We start from the raw sequence: 19330 nt of genomic DNA, 5'->3' as shown, positions 1-19330 counted from the left end.
AAATTCATGCGAAACAAGTGATTTAGCTTGAAATGCTTGCGATATAAATGATTTAGATTCAACTGCATGAGAAACAAACGAGTTAGATTCAAATCCGTACGAAACGCATGATTTAGCTTCAAATCAATGCAATGTACAAGGTTTAGCTTCAAATCCATGCGAAACAAATTATTTAGCTTCAAATACTTGCGATATAAATGACTTAGCTTTCAATGCCTGCGAAACAAACGAGTTAGCTTCAAATCCATTCGAAACACATGGCTTTGGTTCAAATTCATGGGAAACACATGGTTTAGCTTTACTTTCATGCGAGTCACGTGATTTAGCTCCAAAATCATCCGAAAAACATGATTTAGCTTCAAATTTATGCGAAAGACATGGTTTAGCTTCAAATTCATGCGAAACAAATGATTTAGCTTCAAATACTTGCGGTATAAATGATTTATCTTCAACTGCATACGAATCAAACGAGTTAGCTTCAAATGCAAGCGAAACACGTGATATAGCTTCAAATCGATGCAGAGTAGAAGGTTTATCTTCAAATCCGTGAGAAATGTATGATTTAGCTTCAAATCAATGCGATGTAGGAGGTTTAGCTTCAAATCAATGCGTAACAAATTATTTAGCATCAAATACTCGCATTGATTTCAATCTAAATCATGTGTTTCGCATGAATTTGAAGCTAAATCAGGTGCTTCGCATGAATTTGATGCTAATCCATGTTTATCGCACGAATTTGAAGCAAATTCATGTGTGTCGCATGGATTGGAAGCTAACTCTTTTTTTCCGCCTGCATTTGCAGCTATATCATTTATATCGCAAATATGTCAAGCTAAATCATTTGTTTCGCATGGATTTGAAGCTCACTCGTTTTTTCGCCACTATTTGATGATATATCACTTATATCGCAAGTAATTGAAGCTAAATCATTTCTTTCCCATGGATTTGAAGCTAAGTCTTTTACGTCGCATTGATTTGAAGCTAATTCACGTGATTCGCATGGATTCTAAGCTAAACCTTCTACATCGCATTGTTTTGAAGCTAAATCATTTGTGTCGCATGAATTGAAGCTAAACCTACTCATCGCATTTACTTGAAGCTAAATCATGTGTTTCGCTTGGATTTGAAGTTAACTCGCTTATTTCGCCAGCAGTTGAAGCTATATCACTTATACCGCAAGTATTTGAAGCTAAATCATTTGATTCGCATGTATTTGAAGCTAAATCGTTTTTTTCGCCAGTGTTTGAAGATATGTCACTTATATCGCAAGTATTTGAAGCTAAATAATTTGTTTCGCATGGATTTGAAGCTTATTCATGTGTATCACATGGATTTGAAGCTAACTCGTTTGTTTCGCATACGGTTGAAGCTATATCACATATATCGCTAGTATTTAAAGCGAAATCATTTATTTCGCATGGATTTGAAGGTAAACCTTCTACATCGCATTAATTTGAAGCTAAATTATGTGTTTCGCATGGAATTGAAGCTAACTCGTTTGTTTCGCACGCAGTTGAATCTAAATCATGTGTAGCACAAGTATTTAAAGCTAAACCATTTGATTCGCATGGATTTGAAGCTAAGCCTTCTGCATTACATTGATTTGAAGCTTAATCATGTATTTCGCATGAATTTGAACCTAAACCATTAGTTTCGCATGAATTTGAAGCTAAATCATGTGTTTCACTTGGATTTGAACCTAACTCGATTGTTCGTCCATATTTGAATCTATAGCATTTCTATCGGAGTTATTTGAAGCTGAATCATTTGTTTCGCATGGATTTGAATCTAAACCATCTACATCGCACTGACTTGAAGCTAAACCATGTGTTTCGCATGAATTTGAAGCTAAATTATGTGATTCCCATGGATTTGAAGCTAAACCATTTGTTACGCATGAATCTGAAGCTAATGCATGTGTTTCGCATGCATTAGATGCTAAATTATGTGATTCGCATGAATTTGATGCTAACTCGTTTGTTTCGCCTGTATTTGAAGCTATATTATTTATATCGCAAGTATTTGAAGCTAAATCATTTGTTTCGCATCGATTTGAAGCTAAACCTTCTACTTCGCATTGATATAAAGTTAAATAACGTGTTGGCTTGGATTTGAAGATATTTCGTTTATTTCGCCAGCAGTTGAAGCTATATCACTTATACCGCAAGTATTTGAAGCTAAATCGTTTGCTTCGCATTGATTTGAAGATTCATCATGTGTTTCGCTTAGATTTGAAGCTAACTCGTAATTATTTGAAGCTAAATCATTCGTTTCGCATGGATTTGAAGCTAAACCATATTTTTCGCATTAATTTGAAGCTAAATCATGTGTTTCGCATGGATTTGAAGCTAACTCGTTTGTTTCGCATGCAGTTGAATCTAAATCATGTATATCGCAAGTATTTGAAGCTGAACCACTTGTTTCGCACGAACATTAAGCTAAACCATTTGTTTCGCATGAATTTGAAGCTAAATCATGTGTTTCGCATGGATTTGAAGCTAACTCTATTGTTTCGCATGTATATGAAGCTAAATCATGCATATCACAAGTATTAGAAGCTGAACCATTTGTTACGCATGGATTCGAAGATAAGCCTCCTACTTCGCATTGAATTGAAGCTAAATCATGTGTTTCGCTTGGATTTGAAGCTAACTTGTTTGTTTCGAATGCAGTTGAAGCTAAATCATGTGTATCACAAGTATTTGAAACTAAATCATTCGATTCGCATGGATTTGAAGCTATGCCTTCTACGCCGCATTGATTTGAAGCTAAATCATATGTTTCGCATGCATTTAATGCTAACTCGTTTGTTTCGCCTACATTTGAAGCTATTTCATTTAAACCGCAAGAATTTGATAGTAAATAATTTTTGTCGCATGGATTTAAAGCGTAGCCTTCAACTTCGCATTGATTTGATGCTAAATCATGTGTTTCGCATGGATTTCAAGCAAACTCGTTTGTTTCACATGCAGTTGAAGCTAACTCATGTATAAAACAGGTATTTGAAGCTAAACTATTCGTTTCGCATGGATTTGAAGATAAACAATGTGTTTCGAATGAATTTGAAGCTAAATCATGTGTATCGCATGGATTTGTAGCTAACTCGTTTGTCTCGCCTGCAGTTGAAGCTAAAGCATGTAAATCACAAGTATTTGAAGCTAAACTATTCGTTTCGCATGGATTTGAAGCTAACTTGTTTGTTTCGCCTGTATTTGAAGCTAAATCATGCATATCACAAGTATTTGAAGCTGAACCATTTGTTTCGGATGGACTCGAAGATAAGCCTTCTACCTCGCATTGATTTGAAGTTAAATCATGTGTTTCGCTTGGATTGGACGCTAACTCGTTTGTTTCGCATTCAGTTTAAGCTAAATCATGTATAAAATAAGTATTTGAAGTCAAACTATTCGTTTCGCATGGATTTGACCCTATACAATGTGATTCGAATGAATTTGAAGCTAAATCGTGTGTTTCTCTTGGATTTGAAGCTAACTCGTTTGTATCGCATGCAGTTGAAGCTAAATCATGTATATCACAAGTATTTGAAGCTGTACCAATTGATTCGCATGCAGTTGAAGCTAAGCCTTCTACTTCGCATTGATTTGAAGCTAAATCATGCCTCTTGCATGAAATCGAAGCTATTTCGTATGACTCGGTTGCAGTTGAAGCTAAAGCATGTTTATCAGAAGTATCTGAATCTAAACCAACGGATTCGCAAGAATATGAAAGCTAAACCATGTGTTTCTAATGAATTTGTAGCTAAATCATGTGTTTCGCATGGATTTGAAGCTAACTCGATTGATTCGCCTGCAGTTGAAGCTAAATCATGTAAATCACAATTATTTGAAGCTGATCCATTTGTTTCGCATGGATTCGAAGATAAGCCTTCTACTTCGCATTGAATTGAAGCTAAATCATGTGTTTCCCTTGGATTTGAAGCTAACTCGTTTGTTTCGCTTGCAGTTGAAGCTAAATCATGTATGTCACAAGTATTTGAAGCTGAACCATTTGATTCGAATGGAGTTGTAGCTATGCCTTCTACTTCGTATTGATTTGAAGCTGAATTATGTGTTTCGCTCGAATTTGAAGCTAACTCGTTTGTTTCACCTGCAGTTGAAGCTAAATCATGCAAATCGCGACTATTTGTAGCTAAACCATTTGTTTCGCATTTATTTGACGCTAAGCCTACTACTTCTCATTTATTTGATGCTAAATCGTGTGTTTCGCTTGGATTTGAAACTAAGGCTTCTACTTCGCATTGATTTGAAGCTAAATCATGTGATTCGCATGGATTTGAAGCTAACTCGTTTGTTTCGCATGCTGTTGAAGTTAAATCATATTTATCACAAGTATTTGAAGCTAAACCATTTGTTTCGCATGAATTCGAAGATAAGCCTTCTACTTTGCATTGATTTCAAGCTAAATCACGTGGTTCGCATGGATTTGAAGCTAACTCGTTTTTTCGCCTCCAGTTGAAGCTAAGTCATGTATATCACAAGTATTTGAAGCTAAACTATTTGTTTCGCATGGATTCCAAGATAAGCCTTCTGCTTCGCATTGAGTTCAAGCTAAATCATGTGTTTCGCATTGATTTGAAGCTAACTCGATTGTTTCGCCTTCATTTGAAGCTAAATCATGTATATCACGAGTATTTGAAGCTAAACCATTAGTTTCGCGTGGATTCGAAGGTATGGCTTTTACTTCGCATTGATTTGAAGATAAATCATGTGTTTCGCTTGGATTTGAAGCTATCTCGTTTGTTTCGCATGCAGTTGAAGCTAAATAATGTTTATCACAATTATCTGGATCTAAACTATTTGCTTCGCAAGAATATGAATCTAAACCATGTGCTTCTCATGAATTTGAAGATAAATGATATATTTGGCATGGATTTGAAGCTGACTAGTTTGTTTCACATGTAGTAGAAGGTAAGTCATATACTTGTTTTATACATGATTTAGCTTCAACTGCATGTGAAACAAACAAGTTAGCATCAAATCCATGCGAAAAACATGATATAGCTTCAAATTCATTCGAAACACATTGTTTAGCTTCAAATCCATGCGAAACGAATAGTTTAGCTTCAAATACTTGTGATATACATGATTTAGCTTCAAATGCAGGCGAAACAAACGAGTTAGCTTCAAATTCATTCGAAACACATGATTTAGCTTCAAATTCATACGAAACATATTGTATACCTTCAAATCCATGCGAAACGAATAGTTTAGCTTCAAATACTTGTTTTATACATGATTTAGCTTCATCTGCATGCGAAACAAACGAGTTAGCTTCAAATCCATCCGCAACACATGATTTAGCTATAAATCAATGCGAACTAGAAGGCATAGCTTCAAATACATGAGTAACAAATAATTTATCTTCTGATAATTGCGATATGAGTGATATAGCTTCAAATGCAGGTGATACATTCGAGTTAGCTTGAGATCAATGCGAAACACATGATTTAGCTTCAAATTCATGCGAATCATATGTTTTAGCCTCAAATACTTGTGATATACATGATTTGGCTTCAACTGCATGCGAAACAAACGAGTTAGCTTTAAATCCATGCGATAAACATGGTTCAGCATCAAATACATGCGAAACACATGATTTAGCTTCAGATGTAAGCGAAAAAAATGGTTTAGCTTCAAATACTTGTGATATACATGATTTATCCTCAACTGTATGTGAAACAAACGAGTTAGCTTCAAATCCATGCGAAACACGTAATATAGCTTCAAATCAATGCGATGTAGAAGGTTTAGCTTCAAATCCATGCTATACAAATGATTTAGCTTCAAATCAATGCGACGTAGAAGCTTTAGCTTCAAATCCATGCGATACAAATGATTTAGCTTCAAATCAATGCGATGTAGAAGGTTTTGCTTCAAATCCAGGCGAAACAAATGATTTAGCTTCAAATACTTGTCAAACAAACGCGTTAGCTTCAAATCCATTCGAAACACATGATGTAGCTTCAAATCAAAGCGATGTAGAAGGATTAGTTTCAAATCCAAGCGAAACAAATGATTTAGCTTCAAATACTTGCGATATAAGTGATATAGCTTCAAATGCCGGCGAAATAAACGAGTTAGCTTCAAATCCATGCGGAACACATGATGTAGCTTCAAATCAATGCGATGTCGAAGGTTTAGATTCAAATCCATGCGAATCAAATGATTTAGCTTCAAATACTTGCGATATAAGTGATATAGCTTCAAATGCTGGCGAAATAGACGAGTTAGCTTCAAATCCATGCAAAACACATGATGTAGTTTCAAATCAACGCGATCTAGAAGGTTTAGCATCAAATCCATGTGTAGCAAGTGATTTAACTTCAAATACTTGCGATATAAGTGATATAGCTTCAAATGCTGGCGAAATAACCGAGTTAACTTCAAATGCATGCGAAACACATGATGTAGGTTCAAATCAAAGCGATGTAGAAGGATTAGTTTCAAATCCATGTTAAACAAATGATTTTGATTCAAATACTTGTGATTTAAGTGATATAGCTTCAAATGCAGGCGACACACACGCTTTAGCTTCAAATCCATGCGAATGACATAATTTAGCTTCAAATTCATGCGATACACATGGTTTAGCTTCAAATTTATGCGAAACAAATGATTTAGTCACAAATACTTGCCATATAAGTGATATAGCTTCAAATGCTGGGGAAATAAACGAGTTAGCATCAAATCCATGCGAAACACATGATGTAGCTTCAAATCAATGCGATGTTGATGGTTCAGCTTGCAATCCACGCGAAACAAATGAGTTAGCTTCAAATACTTGCGATATAAGTGATATAGTTTCAAATGCTGCTGAAGTAATCGAATTAGCTTCAAATCCATGCGAAACATATAATGTAGCTTCAAATCAATGCGATGTAGAAGGTTTGGCTTCAGATCCATGTGAAACAAATAATTTAGCTTCAAATACTTGCCATATAAGTGATATAGCTTCAAATGCTGGCGAAATAAACGAGTTAGCTTCAAATCCATGCGGAACACATGATGTAGATTCAAATCAATGCGATGTCGAAGGTTTAGCTTCAAATCCACGCGAAACAAATGAGTTAGCTTCAAATACTTGCGATATAAGTGATATAGCTTCAAATGCTGGCGAAATAAACGAGTTAGCTTCATATCCATGCGAAACACATGATGTAGCTTCAAATCAATGCGGTGTAGAAGGTTTCGCTACAAATCCATGCGAAACAAATGATTTAGTTACAAATACTTGCCATATAAGTGATATAGCTTCAAATGCTGGGGAAATAAACGAGTTAGCATCAAATCCATGCGAAACACATGATGTAGCTTCAAATCAATGCGATGTTGATGGTTCAGCTTCCAATCCACGCGAAACAAATGAGTTAGATTCAAATACTTGCGATATAAGTGATATAGTTTCAAATGCTGCTGAAGTAATCGAGTTAGCTTCAAATCCATGCGAAACATATAATGTAGCTTCAAATCAATGCGATGTAGAAGGTTTGGCTTCAGATCCATGCGAAACAAATGATTTAGCTTCAAATACTTGCCATATAAGTGATATAGCTTCAAATGCTGGCGAAATAAACGAGTTAGCTTCAAATCCATGCGGAACACATGATGTAGATTCAAATCAATGCGATGTCGAAGGTTTAGCTTCAAATCCACGCGAAACAAATGAGTTAGCTTCAAATACTTGCGATATAAGTGATATAGTTTCAAATGCTGCTGAAGTAATCGAGTTAGCTTCAAATCCATGCAAAACACATGATGTAGTTTCAAATCAACGCGATGTAGAAGGTTTAGCATCAAATCCAGGTGTAGCAAGTGATTTAACTTCAAATACTTGCGATATAAGTGATATAGCTTCAAATGCTGGGGAAATAAACGAGTTAGCATCAAATCCATGCGAAACACATGATGTAGCTTCAAATCAATGCGATGTTGATGGTTCAGCTTCCAATCCACGCGAAACAAATGAGTTAGCTTCAAATACTTGCGATATAAGTGATATAGTTTCAAATGCTGCTGAAGTAATCGAGTTAGCTTCAAATCCATGCGAAACATATAATGTAGCTTCAAATCAATGCGATGTAGAAGGTTTGGCTTCAGATCCATGCGTAACAAATGATTTAGCTTCAAATACTTGCCATATAAGTGATATAGCTTCAAATGCTGGCGAAATAAACGAGTTAGCTTCAAATCCATGCGGATCACATGATGTAGATTCAAATCAATGCGATGTCGAAGGTTTAGCTTCAAATCCATGCGAATCAAATGATTTAGCTTCAAATACTTGCGATATAAGTGATATAGCTTCAAATGCTGGCGAAATAGACGAGTTAGCTTCAAATCCATGCAAAACACATGATGTAGTTTCAAATCAACGCGATGTAGAAGGATTAGCATGAAATCCATGTGTAGCAAGTGATTTAACTTCAAATATTTGCGATATAAGTGATATAGCTTCAAATGCTGGCGAAATAACCGAGTTAACTTCAAATGCATGCGAAGCACATGATGTAGGTTCAAATCAAAGCGATGTAGAAGGATTAGTTTCAAATCCATGTTAAACAAATGATTTTGATTCAAATACTTGTGATTTAAGTGATATAGCTTCAAATGCAGGCGACACACACGCTTTAGCTTCAAATCCATGCGAATGACATAATTTAGCTTCAAATCCATGCGAAACACATGATGTAGCTTCAAATCAATGCGATGTTGATGGTTCAGCTTGCAATCCACGCGAAACAAATGAGTTAGCTTCAAATACTTGCGATATAAGTGATATAGTTTCAAATGCTGCTGAAGTAATCGAATTAGCTTCAAATCCATGCGAAACATATAATGTAGCTTCAAATCAATGCGATGTAGAAGGTTTGGCTTCAGATCCATGTGAAACAAATAATTTAGCTTCAAATACTTGCCATATAAGTGATATAGCTTCAAATGCTGGCGAAATAAACGAGTTAGCTTCAAATCCATGCGGAACACATGATGTAGATTCAAATCAATGCGATGTCGAAGGTTTAGCTTCAAATCCACGCGAAACAAATGAGTTAGCTTCAAATACTTGCGATATAAGTGATATAGCTTCAAATGCTGGCGAAATAAACGAGTTAGCTTCATATCCATGCGGATCACATGATGTAGATTCAAATCAATGCGATGTCGAAGGTTTAGCTTCAAATCCATGCGAATCAAATGATTTAGCTTCAAATACTTGCGATATAAGTGATATAGCTTCAAATGCTGGCGAAATAGACGAGTTAGCTTCAAATCCATGCAAAACACATGATGTAGTTTCAAATCAACGCGATGTAGAAGGATTAGCATGAAATCCATGTGTAGCAAGTGATTTAACTTCAAATATTTGCGATATAAGTGATATAGCTTCAAATGCTGGCGAAATAACCGAGTTAACTTCAAATGCATGCGAAGCACATGATGTAGGTTCAAATCAAAGCGATGTAGAAGGATTAGTTTCAAATCCATGTTAAACAAATGATTTTGATTCAAATACTTGTGATTTAAGTGATATAGCTTCAAATGCAGGCGACACACACGCTTTAGCTTCAAATCCATGCGAATGACATAATTTAGCTTCAAATTCATGCGATACACATGGTTTAGCTTCAAATTTATGCGAAACAAATGATTTAGTTACAAATACTTGCCATATAAGTGATATAGCTTCAAATGCTGGGGAAATAATCGAGTTAGCATCAAATCCATGCGAAACACATGATGTAGCTTCAAATCAATGCTATGTTGATGGTTCAGCTTCCAATCCACGCGAAACAAATGAGTTAGCTTCAAATACTTGCGATATAAGTGATATAGTTTCAAATGCTGCTGAAGTAATCGAGTTAGCTTCAAATCCATGCGAATTACATAATTTAGCTTTAAATTCATGCGAAAAACATGGTTTAGCTTCAGATTCATGCGAACAAAATGGTTTAGCTTCAAATACTTGTGATATACATGATTTAGAATCAACTGCATGCGAAAGAAACGAGTTAGCTTCAAATCCATGCGTATCACATAATTTAGCATCAAATTCATACGAAGCATTTGATTTAGCTTCAAATTCATGCGATACAAATGATGTAGCTTCAAATACTTGTGATATACATGATTTAGAATCTACTGCATGCGAAACAAACGAGTTAGCTTCAAATCCATTCGAATCACATAATTTAGCTTCAAATTCTTGCGAAGCACATAATTTAGCTTCAAATTCATGCGATACAACTGATGTAGCTTCAAATGCAGGCGAATCAAACGAGTTAGCTTCAAATCCATGCCAGTCACATAATTTAGCTTCAAATCCATGCGAATGACATAACTTAGCTTCAAATTCATGCGAAACACATGGTTTAGCTTCAAATACTTGCGATATAAGTGATATAGCCTTAAATGCAGGCGAAACAAACGAGTTAGCTTCAAATCCATGCGAAATACTTGATTTAGCCTTAAATTCGTACGAAAAACATGGTGTAGCTTCAGATTCATGCGAAACAAATGATTTAGCTTCAAATACTAGCCACATAAGTGATATAGCTACAAATACTGGCGAATCAAACGAGTTAGCTTCAAATCCAAGCGAAACACATGATGTAGCTTCAAATGAATGCGATGTACAAGGTTTAGATTCAAATCCATGGGAAACAAATGGTGTAGCTTCAAATGCATGCGAATCAAACTAGTTAGCTTCAAATCCATGGCAGTCACATAATTTAGCTTCAAATCCTTGCGAATGACATAACTTAGCTTCAAATTCATGCGAAACACATGGATTAGCTTCAAATTCATGCGATACATATGATGTAGCTTCAAAACTTGTGATTTACATGATTTAGAATCAACTGCATGCGAAACAAACGAGTTAGCTTCAAATCCATGCGAACATAGAATTTCACTTCAAATTCGTGCGAGAAACATGATTTAGGTTCAAATTCATGGCAAACACATGGTTTAGCTTCAAATACTTGTGATATACATGATTTAGAATCAACTGCATGCGAAACAAACGAGTTAGCTTCAAATCCATGCGAAACATATGAATTCGCTTCAAATTCGTGCGAGAAACATGATTTAGGTTCGAATTCATGGCAAACACATGGTTTAGCTTAAAATTCATACGAAGCATTTGATTTACCTTCAAATTCATGCGATACACATGATTTAGCTTCAAATTCATGCCAAAAACATGGTTTAGCTTCAGGTTCATGCGAAAAAAAAGGTTTAGCTTCAAATACTTGTGATATACATGATTTAGAATCAACTGCATGCGAAACAAATGGTTTAGCTTCAAATACTTGTGATATACATGATTTAGAATCAACTACATGCGAAACAAACGAGTTAGCTTCAAATCCATGCCCAACACATGATTTAGCTACAAATTCGTGCGAAGTACGTGATTTAGCTTCAAATTCATGCGAAGCTAATGATGTAGCTTCAAATTATTGTGATATACATGATTTAGAATCTACTACATGCGAAACAAACGAAATAGCTTCAAATCCTTACGAAACACTTGATTTAGCTTCATATCAATGCGATGTAGAATGTTTAGCTTCAAATCCATGCGAAACAAATGATTTAGCTTCAAATACTTGCGATATAAGTGATATAGCTTCAAATGCAGGCGAAACAAATGATTTAGTTTCAAATACTTGCCATATAAGTGATATAGCTTCAAATGCTGGCGAAATAAACGAGTTAGCATCAAATCCATGCGAAACACAAGATATAGCTTCAAATCAATGCGATGTTGATTGTTCAGGTTCCAATCCACGCGAAACAAATGATTTAGCTTCAAATACTTGCGATATAAGTGATATAGCTTCAAGTGCTGGCGAAATAATCGAGTTAGCTTCAAATCCATGCGAAACAAATGATTTAGCTTCAAATACTTGCGATATAAGTGATATAGCTTCAAATGCAGGCGAAACAAATGATTTAGTTTCAAATACTTGCCATATAAGTGATATAGCTTCGAATGCTGGCGACATAAACGAGTTAGCTTCCAATCCATGCGAAACCCATGATGTAGCTTCAAATCAATGCGATGTAGAAGGTTTCGCTTCAAATCCATGCGAAACAAATGATTAAGCTTCAAATACTTGCGATATAAGTGATATAGCTTCAAATGCAGGCGAAACAAATGATTTAGTTTCAAATACTTGCCATATAAGTGATATAGCTTCAAATGCTGGCGAAATAAACGTGTTAGCATCAAATCCATGCGAAACACATGATATACCTTCATATCAATGCGATGTAGAATGTTTAGCTTCAAATCCATGTGTAGCAAGTGATTTAACTTCAAATACTTGCGATATAAGTGGTCTATCATCAAATGCTGGAGAAATAATCGAGATAGCTTCAAATCCATGCGAAACACATGATTTAGCTTCAAACCAATGCGATGTAGAAGGTTTAGCTTCAAATCCATGCGAAACACATGATGTATGTTCAAATTAATGCGATGCAGAAAATTTATCTTCAAATCCAAGCGAAACAAATGATTTAGCTTCAAATACTTGCGATATAAGTAATATAGCTTCAAATGCTGGGGAAATGGACGAGTTAGCTTCAAATCCATGCGGAACACATGATGTAGCTTCAAACCAATGCGATGTAGAAGGTTTAGCTTCAAATCCAAGCGAATCAAATGATTTGGCTTCAAATCCTTGCGATATATGTGATATAGCTTTAAATGCAGGCGAAACGAACGAGTTAGCTTCAAATCAATGCGAAACTCATGATATACCTTCATATCAATGCGATGTAGATTGTTTAGCTTCAAATCCATGCGAAACAAATGATTAAGCTTCAAATACTTGCGATATAAGTGATATAGTTTCAAATGCTGGCGAAATAATCGAGTTAGCTTCAAATCCATGCGAAACATATGATGTAGCTTCAAATCAATGCGATGTCAAAGGTTTGGCTTCAGATCCAAGCCAAACAAATGATTTAGCTTCAAATACTTGCGATATAAGTGATATTGCTTCAAATGCTGGCGAAATGGACGAGTTAGCTTCAAATCCATGCAAAACACATGATGTAGCTTCAAACCAATGCGATGTAGAAGGTTTAGCTTCAAATCCAAGCGAATCAAATGATTTAGCTTCAAATACTTGTGATAAATATGATTTAGATTCAACTGCATGCGAAAGTAACGAGTTAGCTTCAAATCCATGCGGAACACATGATGTAGCTTCAAACCAATGCGATGTAGAAGGTATAGCTTCAAATCCAAGCGAATCAAATGATTTGGCTTCAAATACTTGCGATATATGTGATATAGCTACAAATGCAGCCGAAACGAACGAGTTAGCTTCAAATCAATGCGAAACACATGATATACCTTCATATCAATGCGATGTAGATTGTTTTGCTTCAAATCCATGCGAAACAAATGATTTAGCTTCAAATACTTGCGATATAAGTGATATTGCTTCAAATGCAGGCGAAATAAACGAGTTAGCTCCAAATCAATGCGAAACACATGATATAGCTTCAAATCAATGCGATGTAGAAGGTTTAGCTTCAAATCCATGCGAAACAAATGATTTAGCTTCAAATACTTGTGATATACATGATCTAGATTCAACTGCATGCGAAACTAAAGAGTTAGCTTCAAATCCAAGCGAAACACATGATGTATCCTGAAATTAATGCGATGTAGAAAATTAATCTTCAAATCAAAGCGAAACAAACGATTTAGCTTCAAATACTTGCGATATATGTGATATAGCTTCAAATGCTGGCGAAATAAACGAGTTAGTTTCAAATCAATGCGAAACACATGATATAGCTTCAAATCAATGCGATGTAGAAGGTTTAGCTTCATATCCATGCGAATCAAATGATATAGCGTCAAATACTTGCGATATAAGTGATATTGCTTCAAATGCAGGCGAAACGAACGAGTTAGCTTCAAATCCATGCGGAAGACATGATGTAGCTTCAAATCAATGCGATGTAGAAGGTTTAGCTTCAAATCCATGCGAAACAAATGATTTAGCTTCAAATACTTGCGATATAAGTGATATAGCTTCAAATGCAGGCGAAACAAATGATTTAGTTTCAAATACTTGCCATATAAGTGATATAGCTTCAAATGCTGGCGAAATAAACGAGTTAGCATCAAATCCATGCGAAACACAAGATATAGCTTCAAATCAATGCGATGTTGATTGTTCAGGTTCCAATCCACGCGAAACAAATGATTTAGCTTCAAATACTTGCGATATAAGTGATATAGCTTCAAGTGCTGGCGAAATAATCGAGTTAGCTTCAAATCCATGCGAAACAAATGATTTAGCTTCAAATACTTGCGATATAAGTGATATAGCTTCAAATGCAGGCGAAACAAATGATTTAGTTTCAAATACTTGCCATATAAGTGATATAGCTTCGAATGCTGGCGACATAAACGAGTTAGCTTCCAATCCATGCGAAACCCATGATGTAGCTTCAAATCAATGCGATGTAGAAGGTTTCGCTTCAAATCCATGCGAAACAAATGATTAAGCTTCAAATACTTGCGATATAAGTGATATAGCTTCAAATGCAGGCGAAACAAATGATTTAGTTTCAAATACTTGCCATATAAGTGATATAGCTTCAAATGCTGGCGAAATAAACGTGTTAGCATCAAATCCATGCGAAACACATGATATACCTTCATATCAATGCGATGTAGAATGTTTAGCTTCAAATCCATGTGTAGCAAGTGATTTAACTTCAAATACTTGCGATATAAGTGGTCTATCATCAAATGCTGGAGAAATAATCGAGATAGCTTCAAATCCATGCGAAACACATGATTTAGCTTCAAACCAATGCGATGTAGAAGGTTTAGCTTCAAATCCATGCGAAACACATGATGTATGTTCAAATTAATGCGATGCAGAAAATTTATCTTCAAATCCAAGCGAAACAAATGATTTAGCTTCAAATACTTGCGATATAAGTAATATAGCTTCAAATGCTGGGGAAATGGACGAGTTAGCTTCAAATCCATGCGGAACACATGATGTAGCTTCAAACCAATGCGATGTAGAAGGTTTAGCTTCAAATCCAAGCGAATCAAATGATTTGGCTTCAAATCCTTGCGATATATGTGATATAGCTTTAAATGCAGGCGAAACGAACGAGTTAGCTTCAAATCAATGCGAAACTCATGATATACCTTCATATCAATGCGATGTAGATTGTTTAGCTTCAAATCCATGCGAAACAAATGATTAAGCTTCAAATACTTGCGATATAAGTGATATAGTTTCAAATGCTGGCGAAATAATCGAGTTAGCTTCAAATCCATGCGAAATATATGATGTAGCTTCAAATCAATGCGATGTCAAAGGTTTGGCTTCAGATCCAAGCCAAACAAATGATTTAGCTTCAAATACTTGCGATATAAGTGATATTGCTTCAAATGCTGGCGAAATGGACGAGTTAGCTTCAAATCCATGCAAAACACATGATGTAGCTTCAAACCAATGCGATGTAGAAGGTTTAGCTTCAAATCCAAGCGAATCAAATGATTTAGCTTCAAATACTTGTGATAAATATGATTTAGATTCAACTGCATGCGAAAGTAACGAGTTAGCTTCAAATCCATGCGGAACACATGATGTAGCTTCAAACCAATGCGATGTAGAAGGTATAGCTTCAAATCCAAGCGAATCAAATGATTTGGCTTCAAATACTTGCGATATATGTGATATAGCTACAAATGCAGCCGAAACGAACGAGTTAGCTTCAAATCAATGCGAAACACATGATATACCTTCATATCAATGCGATGTAGATTGTTTAGCTTCAAATCCATGCGAAACAAATGATTAAGCTTCAAATACTTGCGATATATGTGATATAGCTTCAAATTCAGGCGAAACGAACGAGTTAACTTCAAATCAATGCGAAACACATGATATACCTTCATATCAATGCGATGTAGATTGTTTTGCTTCAAATCCATGCGAAACAAATGATTTAGCTTCAAATACTTGCGATATAAGTGATATTGCTTCAAATGCAGGCGAAATAAACGAGTTAGCTCCAAATCAATGCGAAACACATGATATAGCTTCAAATCAATGCGATGTAGAAGGTTTAGCTTCAAATCCATGCGAAACAAATGATTTAGCTTCAAATACTTGTGATATACATGATCTAGATTCAACTGCATGCGAAACTAAAGAGTTAGCTTCAAATCCAAGCGAAACACATGATGTATCCTGAAATTAATGCGATGTAGAAAATTAATCTTCAAATCAAAGCGAAACAAACGATTTAGCTTCAAATACTTGCGATATATGTGATATAGCTTCAAATGCTGGCGAAATAAACGAGTTAGTTTCAAATCAATGCGAAACACATGATATAGCTTCAAATCAATGCGATGTAGAAGGTTTAGCTTCATATCCATGCGAATCAAATGATATAGCGTCAAATACTTGCGATATAAGTGATATTGCTTCAAATGCAGGCGAAACGAACGAGTTAGCTTCAAATCCATGCGGAAGACATGATGTAGCTTCTAATCAATGCGATGTAGAAGGTTTAGCTTCAAATCCATGCGAAAGAAATGATTTAGATTCAAATACTTATGATATACATGATTTAGATTCAACTGCATGCGAAACTAACGAGTTAGCTTCAAATCCAAGCGAAACGCATGATGTAGCTTCAAATCAATGCGATGTTGAAGGTTTAGCTTCAAATCCCCGCGAAACAAATGATTTAGCTTCAAATACTTGCGATATAAGTGATATAGTTTCAAATGCTGGCGAAATAACCGAGTTAGCTTGAAATCCATGCGAAACACATGATGTAGCTTCAAATCAATGCGATGTAGAAGGTTTAGCTTCAAATCCATGCGGAACAAATGATTTAGCTTCAAATACTTGCGATATAAGTGATATAGCTTCAAATGCTGGCGAAATAGACGAGTTAGCTTCAAATCCATGCGAAACATATGATGTAGCTACAAATCAATGCGATGTAGAAGGTTTGGATTCAGATCCATGCGACACAAATGATTTAGCTTCAAATACTTGCGATATAAGTGATATAGTTTCAAATGCTGGCGAAATAACCGAGTTAGCTTGAAATCCATGCGAAACACATGATGTAGCTTCAAATCAATGCGATGTAGAAGGTTTAGCTTCAAATCCATGCGGAACAAATGATTTAGCTTCAAATACTTGCGATATAAGTGATATAGCTTCAAATGCTGGCGAAATAGACGAGTTAGCTTCAAATCCATGCGAAACATATGATGTAGCTACAAATCAATGCGATGTAGAAGGTTTGGATTCAGATCCATGCGACACAAATGATTTAGCTTCAAATACTTGCGATATAAGTGATATAGCTTCAAATGCTGGCGAAATAATCGAGTTAGCTTCAAATCCATGCGAAACGTATGATGTAGCTTCAAATCAATGCGATGTAGAAGGTTTGGCTTCAGATCCATGCGAAACAAATGATTTGGCTTCAAATACTTGCCATATAAGTGATATAGCTTCAAATGCAGGCGAAAAGGACGAGTTAGCATCAAATCCATGCGAAACACATGATTTAGCTTCATATCAATGCGATGTAGAATGTTTAGCTTCAAATCCATGCGAAACAAATGATTAAGCTTCAAATACTTGCGATATAAGTGATATAGTTTCAAATGCTGGCGAAATAATCGAGTTAGCTTCGAATCCATGCGAAACATATGATGTAGCTTCAAATCAATGCGATGTCAAAGGTTTGGCTTCAGATCCAAGCCAAACAAATGATTTACCTTCAAATACTTGCGATATAAGTGATATTGCTTCAAATGTTGGCGAAATGGACGAGTTAGCTTCAAATCCATGCAAAACACATGATGCAGCTTCAAACCAATGCGATGTAGAAGGTTTAGCTTCAAATCCAAGCGAATCAAATGATTTAGCTTCAAATACTTGTGATAAATATGATTTAGATTCAACTGCATGCGAAAGTAACGAGTTAGCTTCAAATCCATGCGGAACACATGATGTAGCTTCAAACCAATGCGATGTAGAAGGTTTAGCTTCAAATCCAAGCGAATCAAATGATTTGGCTTCAAATACTTGCCATATAAGTGATATAGCTTCAAATGCAGGCGAAAAGGACGAGTTAGCATCAAATCCATGCGAAACACATGATTTAGCTTCATATCAATGCGATGTAGAATGTTTAGCTTCAAATCCATGCGAAACAAATGATTAAGCTTCAAATACTTGCGATATAAGTGATATAGTTTCAAATGCTGGCGAAATAATCGAGTTAGCTTCGAATCCATGCGAAACATATGATGTAGCTTCAAATCAATGCGATGTCAAAGGTTTGGCTTCAGATCCAAGCCAAACAAATGATTTACCTTCAAATACTTGCGATATAAGTGATATTGCTTCAAATGTTGGCGAAATGGACGAGTTAGCTTCAAATCCATGCAAAACACATGATGCAGCTTCAAACCAATGCGATGTAGAAGGTTTAGCTTCAAATCCAAGCGAATCAAATGATTTAGCTTCAAATACTTGTGATAAATATGATTTAGATTCAACTGCATGCGAAAGTAACGAGTTAGCTTCAAATCCATGCGGAACACATGATGTAGCTTCAAACCAATGCGATGTAGAAGGTTTAGCTTCAAATCCAAGCGAATCAAATGATTTGGCTTCAAATACTTGCGATATATGTGATATAGCTTCAAATGCAGGCGAAACGAACGAGTTAGCTTCAAATCAATGCGAAACACATGATATACCTTCATATCAATGCGATTTAGATTGTTTAGCTTCAAATCCATGCGAAACAAATGATTAAGCTTCAAATACTTGCAATATATGTGATATAGCTTCAAATTCAGGCGAAACGAACGAGTTAACTTCAAATCAATGCGAAACACATGATATACCTTCATATCAATGCGATGTAGATTGTTTAGCTTCAAATCCATGCGAAACAAATGATTTAGCTTCAAATACTTGCGATATAAGTGATATTGCTTCAAATGCAGGCGAAATAAACGAGTTAGCTCCAAATCAATGCGAAACACATGATATAGCTTCAAATCAATGCGATGTAGAAGGTTTAGCTTCAAATCCATGCGAAACAAATGATTTAGCTTCAAATACTTGTGATATACATGATATAGATTCAACTGCATGCGAAACTAACGAGTTAGCTTCAAATCCAAGCGAAACACATGATGTATCCTGAAATTAATGCGATGTAGAAAATTAATCTTCAAATCAAAGCGAAAAAAACGATTTAGC

Source organism: Megalopta genalis, chromosome 2 (genome assembly GCF_051020955.1).
Source record: "Megalopta genalis isolate 19385.01 chromosome 2, iyMegGena1_principal, whole genome shotgun sequence".
NCBI lineage: Eukaryota > Metazoa > Arthropoda > Insecta > Hymenoptera > Halictidae > Megalopta > Megalopta genalis.
This window is presented reverse-complemented; position numbering follows the sequence as displayed.